At 46.1% G+C, this 18,298-nt stretch overlaps 1 protein-coding gene across 1 annotated transcript in view; it reads left to right on the top strand.

The window, feature by feature from the left end:
* Positions 1–5,028: 5,028 nt before the first annotated feature.
* The window catches only part of LOC138566723 (rho GTPase-activating protein 11A-like), a 586,658-nt gene continuing 573,388 nt past the window's right edge, over positions 5,029–18,298 (top strand). Inside the window, exon 1 of the mRNA XM_069644327.1 lies at positions 5,029–5,141. The gene's annotated coding sequence lies outside the window, so the exon portion shown is untranslated. The remainder of the gene's footprint in view (positions 5,142–18,298) is intronic.

Raw genomic sequence — 18,298 nt, 5'->3', positions numbered from 1 at the left:
GAACGGCCTAGTATACATGTTATGCAAGGAGGGAGAGGGGCATGATCATTGAGGAACCACATAAGGGACAGGGATAGGGTAGGCTGCCTCCAAGCCTGCGAATATCCTGGAGGAGCGATCACTCAAGAAGGAGTTGATTCAGTTGGTTGCTTCGTTAGACTGTCTAGGACCATCTCTTCCAGGTCTGTCTGGCTCTTCAGGAATGGGTTTTTCTCCTCAACGGGGGGACGTCTCACCTCGTTCCTTCCAAGGATATGGTACTTATAGAGGCTCAGTTTTGCACCAGACAGGGAAAGGTTCTCCTCCCCTGGGTGAGTGCCCATCATTTCCAAGCTGTTCTGTCCCATGTCTTGAATCACAATTTAGTTTCGGCAATGGATCTCCTAGTGATGGAGGGGCACATGGCCTCCTGTGTTTTCCTTTGGCGCGTATCCCTTTTTGCCCATTGGTGCTGCATCTCCTGAAACATTTGCTCCCCTCCTCCCAACCTTTTGATACCCGTTCCCGATTGCCCTGGGGTTGTGGGAGGATCTGGCATGGTGGCTGCGGAAGGGGATTGGGTTGGATCACCACACAAAGATCATCCTTATCACCAATACTAGTTATGCCGTTATTTTATGTTACTCAGATTTATAACACGCACGTACACCTGAAGGCATCGTGGCGCGAGGATAGTCACAGTAGTGCAACATCAATCTAGGGGACGAATTAAATAGCTAGAGTTTTTAACAAGCGACGAAAGTGCAGGTGGTTCGTGGTCAGCCTCCAAGTTAAAGGGAGACCATTCCATAACTTACTAGCAGCCACCGAAAAGGCTTCACCGCCCACTCTTTGAAGGTGAAATCGGGGGACAATGACCAGACAGTCACTGCCTGATCGAAGAGGGCGGTCAACAATATAAGGAGTGAATTTATCGCACAAGAAATCGGCACTAGTCTGGTAGTATGACCAGTGAACAAGACAGAGAGATTTAAAGACTATTTTTTGTTTTCACCGGTAGCCAGTGCAAAGAACATAGTACTGGGCTAATGTGGGAAAAATAAGGGGTGGCTGTGGCTGTCTGAGGAACCAGGTTCTGCAGCAGTCACAGGTGATGGATTGGGCCAGAGGGCTGGGCCAGGTAGAGAGCATTACCATAGTGCAACCTGCTGGAAATAAGGGAAGCCACAACTGGAGGGTGAAGAGAAGGAGGAAGAAAGGGCAGGATCTTCTGAAGGACCCTCAGTAAGAAGTGGCTAGTATGTCACACTGCATTCACCTGTGACACCATGGACAGAGAAGTAGGGAGATAGATCCCAGGAATTGTATCTACAGTCACTAGAATAGGAAGTCATCCAGTGAGGGTGTCCAGAAGGCCAACGACCAAGACCAAGGACCAAGAAGGATTCAAAGGAGGTGCCCACCACCAGGACCTTAGTCGTTTCCCAGTTGAGTTTGAGCCAATTGGCGCCTATCCACTCACCCACGGGCGTCAGGCAATCACACAGACAGGACAACACCTCCTCCCGGTGCCGACCTAAATGGACCAGGATCTGCGTGCCGTCCGTGTATGAGTAGAGCATGTTGCTGTGAGAGCAGATGAGTTCAACCAAAGGATGCACTTAGATGTTAAATAAAATTGGGGACAAAGAAGAGCCCTGGGGGACGCCACAGGAAAGAGAATAGAGAGAAGAGAGAAAAGGAAGTAAAGATACTGATTGGCCCTGATCGGTCAAAAAAGAGGTAAACCACGCCAGGACAGGAGCTGGGATGCCGATAGAGGCAAGGCAGGATAGGAGTATGGGGTGGTTGACAGTGTTGAATGCCGCTGATAGATCGAGCATAATTAGGGACCCCACACCACCTCCATCGACAAGCCTGGCCATATCATCCATTACAGAAACTAGACACTTTCAGTACCTCTTCTGGGGCCGAAACCCGACTGAAAGGGGTCAAGCACAGAGGAGGGCTCAAGAAACCCGGAAAGAAGTGGAGATATCAAGGCCTCAAGATGCTTCATAAAGAAGGGAAGTAGAGAAGGAGGGCGAAAGTTGGACAGAACAAAGGCATCCAGTGATGGCTTCTTTAAAAGAGGGACCATGATAGCCTGTTTAAGTTCTTTAGGGATCACACCAGAGCAACAAGAATGGTTTACCGCCTGGGTCACAGGAGGAATAATCTCAGGCAAGAGATCTTTAAGAATAAATAGAGTAATAGGGTCAGATGGTGCTGCAGATTTCAGGTGAGCGATGGCCTTCAATACGGCCTCATCAGAGAATATAGGGAAGGTAGCCCAGCCAGAGGTAGCTGGCTCACTGCGCCCCATGACGGTCACACCAGGGCTAACCTGCGTGAGATGAATATTGTTTCGAATATTAATAATTTTGGAATGGAAAAACTCAGCAAGTGCATCAAAGTGTGACTGAGAAGCAGGTGCTGTGGGAAGAAAGCGAGTTATAGAAGAAAAGGATTTCACGATCGCAAATAGCTCCTTCTATTAATTGAGTGCCGTTTCAATCTTGAGAGTTAACTATTTCTGTTTGTCCGGCTTAATAGCTAGATGATAGTTTCTGGCGAGCGAGGCAAAGGCCAATTTATCACAAGGACTATAAAAAGAGTGCCACTTGCGCTCTGCTTGCCAAAGCCCCAGTTTAGCCACTCTCAAAGGACTGAATCGGGGGGCTTCTCTGGGGCCCTTGGTGGTACATGAAAGGTGGGGTCAGGAGGGGCTCTGCTACTACTCCAATTGGAGGGAATTGTCTGTGATTAACAGGGCTCTGCTGTTATTATCACACTGTCTCCATGGTCGGGTGGTTCTGGTCAGGACCGGCAATTCTTATGTCAAACACGAGGGAGGGGTCTTGGTTGGCGGTCCTGCTTGCCTTAGCAGGGTGCATCAGTCCTGGGCCGAATGGCACCTGTTGTCTCTGGAGTTCATATTCGGGTGGTGGAGAATGTTGTGACGGACCATCTCAGCAGGGTCTGTATCAGTTCCCAGGAGTTGGTCTTATTGGGACCTGTCGAAAGTTCGGGACACCTGTCCTGGATCTCTTTGCCTCCACTTCCTCAGCCAAAGTCTGCAGGTTCTGCTCCCAGTTTACTTCAGTGGGTGCTTGGCCGGTAAATACCTAGAACCTGGAATGGCCTTGGGGTCTTCTCCATGCCTTCCCTGCCATTCCCCTTAACTCCAGGGTGGTGCAGAAGACCAGGCAGAGCAGGTCCTCTGTGATCCTTGTGGTCCCCTTCTAGCTCTGCAGGGTGTGGTTCCCATGTCTTCTGGATCTCCAGGCACCAGAGGTTTGGCAGATTCCGGGTTGGTCCTGTCCTCGACAAGCGCATCAGGAGTCAGGCTGCATGGGATCTGCTGGTCTGCTTGGCAATTGAGCGGGAGAGGTTGCTAACCTTGCGTCTCTCATTCCTGGTGGCTGAGACCATTCTGCATTCCACTCAAGGCCTATGATAGGCACTGGGCACAATTCTTGAGGTGGTGTGAGGCGTCTCATGCCCCCCATCCTGTGGGGTATCCCGGCCATTCTGCAGTTCCTTCAAGATGGTTTTGACAAGGCTCCTGCAGTGATTACTCTTCTTTCCCAGTGGGCGGCCCTGAAAACTCTGAGGGAAAGTTTGGAGGGCGGCCTGAAGGATGAAGGGATCGTGTCCGGTTCCTTAAGAGCTTGGCATCCTCTCGCCCACCTCAGTATATGGTTGTTCCTCCTTGGGATTTATCCCTTGCCCTAGGTTCTTGCAGTCTGCTCCCTTTGAGCCAATTGACCTTATTGATACAAAACACCACACGCTCACGCTCATTTTTGATCGCCATTACTTTCGCAGAGTCATGCCTGATGCTCTGGTGTTGTGCTGTGACCCTATGTTTCTGGCCAAGGTGGATACCAAATTGAATTTGTCTCAAGATGTGGTTCTTCCTGCTTTCTTTCAGGATCCCCATATGCCAAAAGAAGAGGCTTGGCTCGCCATTGATCTGTCTTGGTATACCTTTCACGGACAGAGAGATTCTGAGAGTCGGACAGTCTACTGGTGACATTTGGTGCTGCTGGGGCAGGCAAGAAGGTGTCTGTGGTGTCCATCAGTCATTGGATTAAGTCTTTTATCACTTTGTTTTATTTGTCTCTGAGTTGTTGGTTCCGCTGCATGTTCATGGTCGTTCCACAAGGGGCATGACAGCCTCCTGGGCGGAAACACAGAGGGTCTCCCTTCACGAGATCTGTAGGGCGGTTACTTGGGCAGACTCTAATACTTTCATCGGACTATGGACTTTATTTGAATAACCCCAGGGATGGTTCCTTTTCGGGTGGGGGTGTTGTTGGTGGGCCAACTGCACCTTGGGTTGGTTATTTGTGCATAATACATTTGTGGAGGCTGCAGCAACACTGTTGTGTCTTGGCGTGTCTAATTGGGCCCTTCCACGTGCATTGTGGCTTGGGTACACCTCATAGGTAAGTTCTGGGAGGAGGAAGAGGGATGTGGAGGTAATGCTCCAATTACTTACCAGTGATCTTCATTACTCATAGTGCTACTCTTCCTCGTAACAGTACCCCTCCAACTCCTCCCACCCCCCGCATCCGCCCGAGGTGTGCGTGGTCCCATCCTATGCTCCTTCTTGGTATTGATTGAACTGGGGACTGTGGGTAAGAAAGGCAGTAGTATACCTCCAGGGGAAAAAAGAGAGTTCCTGTCTGGGAGGTGGGTCTCATAAGTAAGTAATGTACCAAGGAAGAGTAGGACTAAGAGTAATGAAGATTACCAGTAAGTAATCTGAGCATTAAGCCATTTAGCAGCAGACCTCAATAGTTGGGCTCAGTAAAGGCTTTTAAAAAAAATCATATTGAACATCAGAATTCCCATGTTCCATTCACCTTCTGACACCCACTTTCATATAAAGCAACATTATTAAAAACACTTCACTGTTACGATTTTTTCTCCTGTGTGTTGTCGTGTTTGATGTGCTGCTAACCACATTGTGCGAGGACTGGACTACGTGTCCCAGGGACCCACGGAAGATAAGGTTTTAAAAAGAGAGTGAGAGCGGGGCGGTTGGCCACATGGGCGTAAGAGGTAGACGGTTTGCAGGTGTGGGAGGCACTGAAGCTAACCTCGAGAGGAAAGTCCACGCTATGCGGCGGTGCAGGCCTGGATTCTGACTGGTAAGCATGCCTCTATTTGAAGGGGAACATGCAGTTTATTTTCTGATATGCAGGTTGATTTTCGTTATTGGTCTTTTTGTGGTACGTTTGACTGCAGTTATTTGTGGGTTTTTTTGTTGCAAGGAATGTACATACTGTGACGAGTAGGACCTGGTGTCATTTATTTGGTTTATTTTTAGAAACTGCGAATCGTGCGAGTACATCGACGTGCTTTAGTGTTTGATCCTAGCGGACGTTTGCTGCCAGGTGATGGCTTTTTCAAATGTCTACTTCCAAGTTTTTTGTTGTCAACAATGCTGTTTTTTTTTTGCTGACCCAATCCGTGCTCTCAAGTTTCCCAGTTCATACATGAAAAAGTCGCCCAGCCTAGTTTTCCCCTTTGAATTCGGGAATGTGTAGTCCTGTGTTTACAATGAAAAATGGAAAGCTACACGTCCCAGAATTCCAAGATACAACGGGACTGGAAACCTTGAGATTCGCACTGATGAATCCAGCGGTTTGTGAAAAATGATTTCTTGGGTTCAATGCAGGCACTATTTATGGTTTAAAGATATATTCTTCCCAAACGGTAGAGTAATTGGATCGAGTCAGCCAAGTACTGAAGTGTAAAGCAGTATGGACACATTCCCTCTGGCAGCACACCTAGTGAGCGCATGCCCTCTGGTCACTGCAACACCTGTTGTACTGGGCTTCGCTTTTTATAAATGGCATCAGGCAAGTCCAAGTTTAGCCATTTGCTAACCAAGACTACAACTCACAGAATGCATTAATTTGGAGAATGGAAGCCCGGGACTGGAGAATCGGTGACAATGAGGCATCGACGCATTCGATAATTTGAAGAATAAGAACATGGAGGCATCTGGAGCTGGATTATCAAAAGCCTGGGATGAATTTAAAGGTGTTAAAGAGATGGTGAGGTAGGGACCAGATCGGATCCTGTAACTGCACCCCTTTTGGGGAGTGGGCCGGGTCCAAGTGACCAATATATTCTCTTTTTGATCCACCTTTTGCGTGGTGCACGGACAGTAGATCCGACTTCCCGAGGGCATGGTTAGATCATGCCTGGTATTTCCAGTGACGGATTTAATTGAGGGCCTCGGGTGGGTCGTGAAGGTGAGGTTTGGGTTGGGGGGAGTTGATGGCTGTTGCAATCGTGACCGTCATTATCTTTAGGGACTCATGTTACATACGTGTGTGCCCCCCTCCTTTTTCTTGCTGTTGGAGTTGTTTGGTGGGCCGAGTCTGGCTCACCAGGCGTTGCTGGCCGCGATTAGCCCAGGATCACTCGGCTTGTTCAAGTGGGAACATTTGCTCTCCCCTTCCATCCTCTCACCCCGTCTAGAAATACTTTGCTTTCCCAAAATCGTATGCTCTCACCTTCAAAAATCCTCTGTTCCCTTCTTTATCAATCTGCGCCCCTCACCTTGCATCCACTATCCCCTCACCTTGCATCCACTATCCCCTCACCTTGCATCCACTATTCCCTGCTCCGTGGGAAAAGCTGCCTTTGTCATAGCTTGAAAAACGAAATCTAGACCATACCGCCCCGCCCTTCCCCCGACCCCCACCAAAGAGCCGGGGGTGCATATACCAATTAACCCTGCCCTAAAAATAAAAAATATGTACCTTTTACTCAACATGTATGCATTAATTCAGCTAAAACAATCAACCCCAAAGTAAGTGATGGAGAAGCGAGAAGCAAGACCAGTAATGTGGAAACATCAATTTACTGATCCACCCCCCCTTCCCATCTGCTTTGCTTTCTGTTCCCCAGTCCCCCTTCACCCCCATTCACCTTCCATTTGCTACCTCTGGTTACTCACTCGTTTCACCGCCACTTCTACCCAGTACACGTGTTCTCCACCCAGTACACGTGCAAGTGCACCTGTTCATATTGCTTGCATGAGAAGCACGGACGATCTCCCCTTTCGCCTGAGTTGAACGGAGCCCACAGCCCCTCCTCCATCTTGGCTTCAGCGGGCTCCACAATGCCTCCCTGTAACACAGTGGACCCTGCAGTGCTCACAAAAAAAGTGCCGGGGTCCAAATATTTCCAAGCATGCCTGTGTGCGACGCATTGGAGCAGGCTCCCCTGTGCCATGCTTCCATCGCCCACAGCTGCCCCCACAGTATCCTCATGTTTGGGGTTAAAGCTGCAAATCACACTGGGACATGGTTGATGCCCGACTATGGCAGAAATGCGATCGACAAATAAAGATCAGCAAACATTTCACATGCTGGTTATAGGAAACATGATTACATGCTGCTTTAAACCCATTATCATGGTGAACATCTTGCAGTGACTCCTTAGGTGGCAAAAGGAACTTGCTGACTGTCACAGAAAACAGCAAACCTGCTTTCCTCCTGTGGTTAATTGATAGACAAATCCAGGCAACACTTTAAATTAGCTCCTGTCATGCAGTGAAGCAAGGTCTTCTTGTGTAGGTTGGCACTCAGGACAGGCTCCCCTCCTTGGCAATGGCATTTTCACTGGTGTGACCCTGAGTTGGTACTGCAGGCTTTCCTGTTGTCAAGCCACCCTGCTGTGGCAATGCTGCTGCTATCAGTAGTGGCGCTGCATCGACGTAATGCAGGCAGACTCGAGCGCTGCACAGGCATGTCCTGCATGCGTGCATGGCATTGTCACTTTCCACCTCATTGGTATTCATGAACAAGAGCTAGCACTGCCGCTCCAGTGTGTGCATCATGTTAACGAGTTACAATGAGCCAGCTCAGGATGCAGACACATGTGACTAGGCAAACTGTTTGTTTTGTGACTACTACTGATTGGCAGTTAAAGTAATCACGTTGTTAAAACAGCACACCATTATTAAACGGAGTATGGGAAAATAAGTGCTGTGGCTTAAAAATAAGTTCAAGGTCTGAACCCTGGCCAACACCCACACAAATTAAGCACCGGTAACCACTCACAGCAGGCCGCTGATGAGCGACGTGGAGGCACAGCATCCTTTTCTGAAAAACATACCCCAGTCCCCTCCTCCTAGCATATTGCAGCATAGCATGGGACATTTTGCAGTCTAAAAAATGACTTCTTTTGCAGCACAATTCTAACAAATGGCGTGAGTGCTGGGATGTAGTAGAGCACCTAAGGACCAAGATCACCAGCAACTGGAAAGGTAAGCAAGATTAACAGGATAAATCGCGTTTGGAAACAAATGCTTTTTGGTATGGTGAAAGTTCACTGTTGATGCAACACTAGTAAGCACAAGTGGTGCTTTTCTGAATAGGATACTGTCAATTGCATCACTTCTATGGACTCCTAATTTGCCAAATAAGGTAGAGTAAAAATAAAATATTTGCCCAGGATCGCACACTTTTGGAAAAATAGTGTACTGGGATTTGAGGCTAGATTTATGCACTTGACCACACATCTTCTCAGATAAAGTTGATACAAAGGTTTGCATTTGGATACCTTAAATGATACATACTTTTAAAGTCGGCGCTATAAAATAGAGTATGTTATACAATAAACAAATAAAAGATGTTGTAGAAACACTGGTGCGAAGAGCATGAATGTATATTTCCTCAATTCTGAATGTAATCCCTGAAATTCCAGCATGCAAACAAATGTGGACCAGTGGAAAAATCCATAAGGTCGCAGCTTGCATTTTATGTACCCCCATGATTTCCAATTGCCCAACAAACTCCTTTCAAAGGTTTCATAAAAATTTCATACAAGTAGAGAATAGGTGATGAAGGCAGAATACTGGATTAGCAGGGGGCAATTTTGGCAGTGGCGTAGTTAGGCTTTCTGCTGCCCTAGCACAAATAAGTGCATGCACCCTCCCTACCCTTACTCTGCCCTACCCACCTTTACGCCACCCTCCCCACCGTCACTCCCATTCAGTCCCAATTTTGGCTCCATAACATTAGGACGTTTTTAAGGTTGTAGGGATTAGAAAGTTATTGCTTCCTCTCTATTCAAGCTCATCTTCTATGTCATGCTAGTTGTAAGTGCGTTTTCAGATCTTTGCTGCCCAAGATTTGGAGCAAGGCAGTCTGAGTGCATTAGAGGTATTTTCACAGACAATTGACTACTTTTGGTTAGGTCAGAAAACAATCTTGCAGAGGAAGCGATCAGAATATAAGCTATCTGCCAACTGGACACAAGTGAGAGCAGGTTGGAACGAGGAATTTTAGTTTCAATGCTAATATCTGGTTTCTCTAACAAATTGCCTGCTGTCATTCTGAAAAGCACCTCCACTGGTCTGTAATACAACGTAACTAAATCTCTACATTCGGTCTTGTCATATGTAATATATGCAAGTGTTACAGGCACATCTTATAGAAATGTTGAATACAAATCTCAACCCCTTCTTATGGTTACACCTCGTGTTAACAGGGGGAACAATAAGGCAAGTTACTTGCAGCCGGTGTACCTCCAATCCCTTGGGCTGGAATACCATTAAAAATGGCAAAATCTTAAGTGAAGTTTGTAAACTCTGCCAGGGCATAAAAACCTCAGTAAAGACAACTGGCGAAGGGACTTGCAATCTTTAGCTGTACATTCTCACAGTGGAGTAATGGATAATGGCGACCCTGAACATTTATGTGGGGGAATCAACAGCATTACTCGTAGCTGCAAAATGCAGGCACCCTTTATAACAAATGAAGTGGTACATTGCTGTTTGTGCCATTGTCCAAAATACGAAACACTCAAAGAGTAAAATTGAACAATCGATTGGGCATTGCAGCACAATATTACCTTTGTGGGTATGGTTTAGGCTTTTGGGCTTGCCAGCTTGTTTAAGGTAATTTTAAATGTTTAACTCTGTAGAGTTGGTTCAACTGTACAATACGTAGGTACATTTTGAGATTTGTGGGTGTATGTATAGATGTCCTGTTTGAAGTACTGTTTCGCAGTAAGTCATACCTTGTAGAATATAATTAATGTAAAGATTACTTATGAAACATCAGTTATGCACTGTGTGATGTACTTTGCTGTTGGTTCTCCTGGTAGTACGGAGCGTGCAGCAGAATGTCATCACACATTGATGAACCCAGCAGGGATGCCATTTGCCTGCCTAACACTGAGCAGCTTCTGTAAAGATGGCTGAATGGATATCTTTACAGGACAACTTTACAGCTATGAAATACTGTGTTCCTTTGGCACACAGTTTTTGTTCTCACACTTATGGCGTTGGTTATCCTTTCACAGGTTTCTGGATGCACTCTAGCATTTAGGTTTACTCTTCACCAGTTAACTTCTCTATGATCCATTTCATGAATGCACCTTTTGGGCGGCCAAAGAACTCTGGGGCTGGGGAGGATTCAGAACATCATTTGTGTTGGCTGTGAGAACTCTGTGCTTGATTTAAGCTTAGCCATGCGTTTAATAATATTGTAAAATGATGCATTATTTTCAACCTTTACTTTTATGAATAAAAAACCCTGATTATTGCATCGGTTTAAAAAAATGCATGTCGTGTATTTGAATATACGTGAAAGCTTAACACAGTGAATGTGTGTATTGCTTAGAAAGAACTCCAAAGATAATGTGATGTGGTACCAATAAAACCAGGGAGGGTTTGGCTGCTTTGCATCTTAAAGAAAGAAAGAAGGAATAGACCAAAGAGTTTTATATATGTCATATGTATGTGAGAGTTGTATGACTCGGTTATGGTAAACTAAGCAACCATAGCTCACACCACCACTGTGCACTGCTAAAAGTAAAACCCAGGACATCAAAGATGAATTCACAAATGCCATTGATATCACATATGAATTTTGCTAAAAGGTTCTTACAAGGGGTTGTTTACAATGTTGGTAACAAGATGTCAGGGGTGATCAGGAGACCTATCATGAAGTACTTCATGTATTAAAGAATGTACTCATCTAAACAAAATATTATCAGTTATTAAATACAGGAACCGAATCATACATACACATAAGCAATGGCTGAAGCATGCATCATACAAGTGAAATATTTTTTATGAAGCCACACCATGCATACACATTAGAGGCACATACTGGGAAACGAAAGAAACAACATCACCAGAAAATGTCAATAAAGTTAATCATCATATATACAAACAAATTGTGTTTGAGGCCTGCTTATTGCCCCATATATATGTGCACCACGAGCTGAGACCAAACCCTAAGGAAAGTAGTTTAAGAACATACAAGGTTAACGTCTAGATATAAAGCACCTTTTCAATTTTCATATGACTGTCGGTGAACAAAATCACCTGTCTTACATATGTCAGTGAACAAAAACAAGTGGCCCAGATATGCATTATCAGTGATGTCATCAATAATATTTGTGATGTCGTCTTTGATGTCCTGGGTGTTAGTCTTAGCAGTGCACAGTGGTGGCGCGAGTTATGGTTGCTTAGCTTACCATAACTGGCAAATTTCTGGTGGTTTTCGGTTTTACTTGCAACCACAACGTCCCTTTTAAGTTTTTTTCACCGAATTTCATGGGTTTTTACCAGTGCACCCTGATTTGCTACAACCTCCTAATATCATACTTAATCTCAATATAGCAGCATTTTCGGACAATGTGGCAAGTTTGACCTTAAAGCTGTGCCATTCCCCACCTCCTACCAACATTTTTAACACTTCTACAAACATTTTATAACTTTTCCACTGTTTGTGTTCGCCGACGTTCGCAAACCTCTGATGTAATTGCAAACTTACCAGTGTCATGTGACAACGTGCGTTGCATGACCTGTTCGCAAAACTGCATTTTTAGCTGATCTAGGAAGTTTCAAGCTGAAAATGTACCATTGCACCGCTCCTAGACCTATTTTTACTGATTTATCTATTGGCAATTTAGGACCGAGCACTTGCTTGCAAGAATATTAGCAGAACGATTTATTTTCAGAAATTGCACCTGCCATCCATTCTCCCCAGGAGACGCTGCCGCCACCACCAACAGCTGGAGAGCCTACACAACCGACGAAGCGCAATCATGGAGAAAACAATCAATAGAACCATGAAGATGAAGTAGAGGAAATGGCTACCTCTAGCACCCAGAGAGAATCATGGGTTTGGCAGTTCTTTACCACCGTTGGGGGTGTACCACAGTGAAATGCACCAAGTGCAATGTTGTACTCGGTCAAGGACAACCTGCGCAGTACTCCTACGGTACCACCATGCGCCACCACACTAAATCCAACCACCAGAATGCTCTCAGAAAGACTTTTCCTTTCTGAGGAAGTAGTACGCAGTCTTCCTCTCCTCTTCCTCAACCAATACTACCACCACACTGGCTACTCCTGTGGTGCAGAAAATCCCATCGGCTACCTCGCAAGCCATAAAAGAAGCTGTTGATCCATATCTTTACAAGACAACAGTACTATGTATATACTGCAACACACCACTCTGCAGGGTGGAACAGTTTGAAAGTGCTTTCGAGGCTGTAATCGAGGAGCATGAGAAACACTGCCCCTACCTTAAAATGAAAGCACACCCAACATCCTCCCCTGTTAACCTGCCTCTCTGTCTGTGGTTGGTGTCCCTTCCATTCTTTCCCTCCCCAACCTTACTTCCTAACCGCTCCTGCAAAAGAAAAATCCCAAATCAAAAAACACAAAACACCAAAAAAGGTTTCTTTAGGAACCACCTTTCACTGTTTAAGCTTTTTTTCACTTTTAGTTTTAGAGTCCATCTATTTTACATTTTTCAGTAAAGTGGTTACTCATTAAAATTCTCCAACACGCTAGCATTTTATACTATGCTAATGGAAATAATGGACAATTGTATACTAGAGAAAAAGAAAAAAACAATGATCTGTCCCACATAATTTTCTCTAGCATACAATACATACCATAATCCATGGTCCTTTATGACTATCCACGGTCTCCACAGTACCCTCTATATAGGCCATGCATTATTAAAAAAACCCGGATTGCACGTGCACATCATCGCAAAAAACAGCTCCTCTACCCTTTTTATTATGTTTGTAGCCCTCCCTTATTGCTTGCTTTGAAACAGTCACACATGTTGACTATTAAGTTTAAAAAAACTCTACATATAACCCTATCGGCATATTAAACTTTCACACAACTGCCACTTAAACATTTTCTACAAATCGTGTGCATATGCATTTCCCTTGCTTATCCCAAAACTCTGTACACACTGCTGCTATACATGCACATATGCATTGTGCAGTAAAAGTGCATACATGGGAAGAGTAGGGATTGCCAAGTGCTCATAGGAGCTCAGAAATAAAGTGCCAAGGTGGGAGGCTACTAGCTACCTGCTGGGTAGAGCAGCCCCAAGGGCGTGGTACATGACCCACAAAAGCAGTTTTGAAAGTGGTGGGAGGGGGGTGTACTGGTGTCAACTAGATATAGGGCCTGGAACCTGTGAGGTTCATGAGGGTTCAGGCCAGCAGCCGCAGTGGTATAAGTTACAAGGGAAGGGAGTAAGTAAAACAAGAACACAAAAGCACAGTTTTCACAAGTGTAAGTAACTTGAGGAAGTCCAGCTCAAGTATGAGGGAACAGGAAAGCTGTTTGACAAAGAGGCACCAGTCAAAGACTTGGACATGCCTCTCACTCTTTTTCAAAATGTGTTTGACAATCCCAGTATAGGTGTTACAGCAATGGAGGGCTCTAGCAGGGCAGTATTTAGGGAAACAAAGTTGGACATTTTGTAGTCCTTGCAGATTGCAGGTGCCAATGTACACATTTTAGGGCTGCAGCGATCCGATCCCTGGGGGTGAGGAACAGTACAATGCCTGTAAGGAGAGCAAGCTGAAAGCATGGGCATTTTTTACCAGCTCCAAAATGTAAGTAGTAAAAGAGAGAGAGGACCTAAAGATGACCCCAATGTTTTTTGCCTCACAGGATAGTGAGAGTAGAGGGCCCAAAGACAGCGGCCAGAGGGTCAGAGAAATAACAGGCACAGGTATCACAATAAGAAAACCATTCACCTTACTGGCATTGAGGGAGATTGCTAGCCGCACACAATGCCTGGATGGTGATCCAAACAATCTAGGATAAAAAACAATTAATTCAGGGAAGTTTAAGGAAAGCTGTGTTAACATCACACTGGAAATGAGAAAAAAAGAAACGATTCAAGTGAACCAGATGGATGAAATAGATATGGAAGAGCCACAATTATAGGATGGGTACTCTACAGGTACACAGTGAGTTGGTGCAGTACAAACAGCCCAGTTGCAGTTGGCAAGGGGGGTAGGGTGGGGGGGGTTGAGGATCAGCCAGTCCAGTGCCCGGTCCATGATGGTGAAAGTATTGTAAAACCACTTCATGAGGATACAATGGTTCACCATGTGAAAGGCGGAGGATACATCAAGGAGCACTAGCCTCCATTGTACTGCAATCATAAATACCACATACACTTTAATTATGTCATTCCACCATATTAAAATTGCAGGAGGTTGAGGGAGTTTTGTTATTTGAAGGTGTGTTGTACGTAATTTTTTAATGGTTTAATTATATTGTGGTGGTCACGGCCAGTGGCCAGATTCTTGTGGGCATGGCAGGCCACACAGACTATAGTAATATGTGCAAGTACTTTTTCCCCACCGCGCTATCCGCGGACATTATGCCATTTCGGAAAATAGGACTCACGTCGTGCTTTTCACCATCTAATCAGCAGGCATGTACGATGTCCACGGACATTACGCCGGGCCCTGATTGGTCCGTGGGGGTGTGCGCAGACCGAAAAGGGAAGTTAGTCCGCAGACTGTACCAAGATATCACAAATTATTTGTGTACCTACTTTTTGGTTGTTTAAAAAAAAACGATTGGACGGCTTTACAACACACTTTCAAAAGCACACTTTTGGGACCAAGCCGCCGCTCCTGGCGCGCATTTGGAGAAAATCTGTCTAGCGGTTTGGTCTTTAGGTGTGAGCAAAATATATTTTTGCTTTTTGTCCATGAGGATTTCCACACATTTTGTGACCCCCTATAGGCTTGCTCCCCCCCTTGACAAATCCGCACAGAACTTTACAGAACATTCCCAGGGGGTCATATCTGGTGAGGATCCATCCAAGGGGGCGAAGTTATAAACCACCCAAAAAGTGCTCTTTCTCTGAGTTGACTCCTCTGGCAATCTGCCACCCTAGTCCTGGGCCTAGTCAGCCTTGTTGTACATACGTCTCTGATGTCATTGCTACTTTGCTGAGAGAAGAGGGCATTTTGCAATGTTAACAGACTATCCTCGTGTGGCTTGTCAATGAAAGTATTCATTCTATTAGTCTACCGCAGTAACATCCTGGTTGTGAATGGGCTGTTAAGAGAATGATGGCAATTCTCAAAAAAATAAGTTAAAATAACCACCAAGGAAATACAGGATGGGGGTTCCACTAAAGCCCCTCTTCCATTTGACTGCTCTATGAAAAGGCTGTAGGTGCGCATGGGTGGCGGGCGGAGGGAGTGGGAAGAAACAGATATTTTGGAATTACTTGGGGAGGCAGATTAAAAGGGGGCGACGGTCAGGGTGTTGAGAGGGGAGCAGAGGCAGCAAACAACTTCCAAACTTCAGACGCGACATGAAGTATGCTCCATCTTCTGGGGATTTTTTTTTTTAGTCTTTTAAGAAGACAGCATCTTCATTAATACTAAAAGGCGGATGTAGTATATTGATATTTGAAGGAAGACGGGAGCCAGACAGGGGTTTCACCAGGGCTTTATTTCACGTGGCTACTCTAGAACAGTTCTCATATAAACGGTGCCCTAAGTGGCAAAGGCCAACGTGGCCAACTGGGGCAGGGCTGCAGTAGCTTTAACGCTGCAGCTTTAATGCTGAATTAATCCCGTGCTCGGAGGAGCCGGGAAGACGCAGCTGTCCGTGTCCTCAGCTCGTCCCGTAATGCGCGCGTAGCGCGCGGGGGCGGAGCTGCGGGCGCGAGCGAGATCTCGCGAGAGCGGGGCTCTCGCGACATCTCTACACACCTCCCTTTTTCAATGCGAAACGGGTTCACTGTAACACATAGTCATTGTATCTCACCGGTCTTCTGTGCTCCCTTCTGGGCCTCTCACTGGTTGCAGGGTACGGTCTCTGCTGAACCGGTTCTGGACTCACATTCGGTTCTTCCGGTTCCGTTTCGGTTTCATCTCTTTCTCCGTCGCTTCCTTCGGGTTCTCGTTCCTCGTTCCTCTCTCGTCATCTCTTTCGGTTTCTATGCGGGGTGTCTCAGGGGTCCTCGCCTTTTCTTGCCTTCGCTGGTATAGTGCTACCCTTTCAAAGTTCCACATGCGCCCGTCTTCTGTGCGGACGTGATTGGTTCCTTTTGTGAGTTACCTTTATGGGCTGACTATACCGGGATCCTGTGGCTTGATCTTTTCTTGGCAGTTTGATTTTGACCCAGTCCCCTTTTTCTATGTTGGGCGCTTGCTTCGTCCTTCTTCTTTCGTCACTCCACGATTTCATGCGTGTCTTGTTTCTCTCAATGCGCCATACCACTTCTGTCATGTCAACTGCTTCATCTTCTCTTACTTTCGACAGCCATGGTGGAATGAGGGTGGATGCCGCACTCCTCCCTCAACATTTTGAACGGGGATATTTGAGTAATTCCGTTTGGTGTGAGCCTGTGGGCCGCTATGGCTTCTTTGGTGGTTTTGAGGGGGTCCATACCCGACGCTGTTGCCAGTTGGATGGCCCCTTTTATGAACCTGTTCGCCCTCTCCACAAGTCCATTTGCTTGGGGGTGATACAAAGCCGCCTTCTTTTGTTTGATGTGGTTCCTTCTTAAAAATTCTTCCATGTCTTTGGAAACTAGTTGCACCCCATTGTCTGTGACGACTTCTTTGGGGAGGCCTTCCCTTTGGAAGATTTCAGTGAGTACTTCAATGACTGTCTCAGTGGTTATGTTTGGGACAAACTCGGCTTCCACCCACTTGGATAGATAGTCGACCAGCACTATGCCGTATTTGTGTACCGTTTCCATCGCCTCCAGGGGCCCTATGAAGTCTATGCCCACTTTGGACCATACTGCTTCTGGTATCCCCGTAGGTATGAGAGGTGCTTGGCGAACTTTCAGTCTTTTGTCGCTATTTAGGCATTCATGGCAGCGCTCTATCATGGAGCGTATTTCCTGGTCCATGGACGGCCACCAGTACGCTTCTCTCACCCTGCGGCGGGTCATCGTGTTCCCGAGGTGTCCCGCGTGGGCCCTGCAGAGAATTGTGCGCCTCATTCCTGTGGGGGGAATGATTTGGTCCATTTTCATGATTATCCCCTCTGTTTCTGACAACTCATCTTGCACCTTCCAATATGGTCTCATGCCTTCTGGCAGCATTTTCTCATTTGGCCACCCTTCTCTGATCCATTTGCGAATCTTAGCCATGGTTGGGTCATTCTCATCTTCTTCTTCCCAGTGTCTCTCACTGAGTTCCAGGTAGTCTGGGGCCCTTATGTCTGAGATGGATGCGACAATGCATTCTCCGTGTAGGAATGTGGTAGCCCTCTCCTTGTTCTCTGGCAGTCTCGACATGCAGTCGGCTTGCGAGTTTTTCCAGCCTGAGATGTGATGGATTTCAAATGTGTATTCCTGTAGTTTCGCTGCAATGCGAGCTAGTCTGGGCGTGGATGCTTTGGTGCCTCCCGGACTAAGCATGTGGATGAGCGGCTTGTGATCTGTCACCAGCTTGAACTTTGTGCCCCACACGTATGTTCTGAAATGTTCGACTGCCCATGCGCATGCTAGCATTTCTTTTTCAATGGTAGAATAGTTCTGTTCCGCCTCTGATAGTGCCTTTGACGCAAAGGCCACCACATGTTCGGTGTCACCTCTCCTCTGCGTTAGCACTGCTCCTAGTCCGTACGCACTGGCGTCAGTGGTAATGACCGTATCCCACTCTGGGTTAAAAGGTTAAAGACATGGGGCTTTCATGATATGTTGCCTTATGGTGTCCATCGCCCTCTTCTAGGGTTCCTTCCACACGAATTCTGTCCCTTTTTTGAGTAAATCGCATAGGGGTGAGGTGGTTTCTGAAAACTTTGGTATGAATTTCGCATAGTACTCTGCCAATCCTAAAAATGACCTCACCTCTTCTTTGGTGGCGGGGTCAGGAGCTTTGATGATGGCTTGCATAAGATTCTGTTTTGGACTGATTCCTTTTTCCGAAATCTTGTACCCCAGATATTCAACTTCTTTTACCCCAAATGAACATTTCTCATGACGTAAGCGCACTCCTGCTTCTTGTAGCTTGTTGAGAA

This window comes from Ambystoma mexicanum, chromosome 2p (assembly GCF_040938575.1).
Source record: "Ambystoma mexicanum isolate Mex_15411 chromosome 2p, UKY_AmexF1_1, whole genome shotgun sequence".
NCBI lineage: Eukaryota > Metazoa > Chordata > Amphibia > Caudata > Ambystomatidae > Ambystoma > Ambystoma mexicanum.
This window is presented reverse-complemented; position numbering and strand designations above follow the sequence as displayed.